This window comes from Limulus polyphemus, unplaced genomic scaffold, assembly GCF_000517525.1.
Source record: "Limulus polyphemus unplaced genomic scaffold, Limulus_polyphemus-2.1.2 Scaffold9281, whole genome shotgun sequence".
In the NCBI taxonomy this organism is placed as follows: domain Eukaryota; kingdom Metazoa; phylum Arthropoda; class Merostomata; order Xiphosura; family Limulidae; genus Limulus; species Limulus polyphemus.
In genome coordinates, this window is record NW_013674891.1 from 16,860 (window position 1) to 18,882 (window position 2,023).

General features: G+C 33.5%; 1 long non-coding RNA gene across 1 annotated transcript; it reads left to right on the forward strand.

The window, feature by feature from the left end:
- The first annotated feature begins 10 nt into the window (after nucleotides 1-10).
- Nucleotides 11-1,746, forward strand: LOC111083369. The gene is made up of 2 exons (XR_002609002.1): nucleotides 11-873; nucleotides 923-1,746. It is a non-coding gene; the product is annotated as an uncharacterized LOC111083369 (long non-coding RNA).
- The last annotated feature ends 277 nt before the right edge of the window (nucleotides 1,747-2,023 follow it).

Below are 2,023 nucleotides of genomic sequence, written 5' to 3' on the forward strand. Positions count from 1 at the left end.
CCAGCTTACAGAAACTTACAATGGATACTGGACTAAAACATATAAAACCAGCTTACAGAAACTTACAATGGATATAGGACTAAAACATTTCGTTTCTGCTGCTAAATCAAGATTTCTGTGACGTCACACAACTTGAAAATCGTTCAGTGGTGTACTTATTCTTATTCGAAAGGGTTTCTGTTAAAATCACACAATGTATGTTCCCCTAAGCCTTTAATAAACTATACATTTATCTTCATAATTTTTGTATGAATAGCGAACTGTGCTACGCGTATTAAGATATTTATCTGTGAGTTGTGCTATGCGTATTAAGATATTATTTGTGAATTATGCTACGCGTGTTAAGATAATTATTTTTCTGTGAAATGTGCTATGCGTATTAAGATATTTCTTTATATGTCAGTTATGCTACGCGTATTAAGATATTTATCTGTGAGTTATGCTACGCGTATTAAGATATTATTTGTGAATTATGCTACGTGTGTTAAGATGTTTTGTTCTGTTTTTATCTGTGATAATTCAAGAAAATACTGGGAATTTGTTCTGCCCTCTGATCTCTATTTACGTTTATCGAGTACGCGTATAAACATTGTATTCAAGAGGGCGATAATGTTCCTGTGTCTGATGGTTCCATTCGCAGTTCCGCTTCAATGTCATGTTTTGACTTTACATGGTTTAGATAACTGTTTATTCCATCATCAAGATCTAGGTTATCATATTCTTAGTCTATGCTTCAGGATCAAGATCCACATTAACATAGCCATAATTAAATTGGGTTTTACTTCCTGGTCAAACTTAATAGTCCCCCATGTTTCTTTTTAATATGATTATATACCCTGTTCAAAATAAGTTCTCACGGCTCTACTTAATGTGGTTCTGGTTCCCAGTCAAGCTGTAAGTCCTCACGGCTCTACTTAATGAGGTTCTGGTTCCCAGTCAAGCTGTAAGTCCTCACGGCTCTACTTAATGGGATTATATTTCCCAGTCAAGCTGAAGCCCTCACGGCTCTATTTAATGGGATTATACTTCCCAGTCAAGCTGTAAGTCCTCACGGCTCTATTTAATGGGATTATACTTCCCAGTCAAGCTGTAAGTCCTCACAGCTCTATTTAATGGTGTTCTACTTTGGCCAGCTTCTTTTTTAGTCCTAGTTTTAAGGTTCTACTTTTCGGTCGTACTAGTTATCATATTTTTGGCGTCTTAACAGTGAATAAATCATTAGCTTCTGAGTTCAAACTCAACTTTGGAATGTTCTAAGGAAATATACATTTGCAATGGAAAAAATTCGATTTTGCCACGATTATATGTATATATATATATGTATGTGCACATATACACACCAAAATGTATTTCATATTTCATGTAGGCCATTACTGCTTGTCTACTTATTAAAAGAACGTATATCGGAAACTGGAGATTTGAAAACTTGTGATATTTTTCTTTATGCATATATATAGTTGTGCCTTATTGTAAGACCATTGAGCTTTCTTTAAAAACAACATATGTTAATTAATTGGATATATTTTGCTGTAAAATATTTTAAGTATCAGTCATATTGGTTATTTTATTTACTATACCTATGTGTATGTAACCTGTTATTACATCAACAACCTTATGTTAATATCTCGTTTACTTTAATATCGTATACGTAACATGGCCATACGTGTAACAAATAAAGTGTTAGATGGAATGTTTCTTGGGATTACTTTCAAACGAAGTGAATATTAGGTTTGTCAGAAAAAAAAAGAAATGTAGCGATATTCTTAAAAGTTATGTCACTTAGCTGCTCGTGGCGTTTTTAAAATCAGATGTGCGGTAATTGTTAAAATGTTTTCAGAGTATTTTCGGTGGTTTTTGTGTATTGTTGAGTGTGAACATTGTTCACGACTTCGCAGTAACAGTACTTTAGTAAAAGTCAGACGTGTGTGTGTGTGAAATAGATCCCAGTTCTAGAAGTAAATGCAGAATAGGTGTTTAAATACTTAGTGGTTTAAGAAAAAAAAATTTAACCGGATTAGCTATG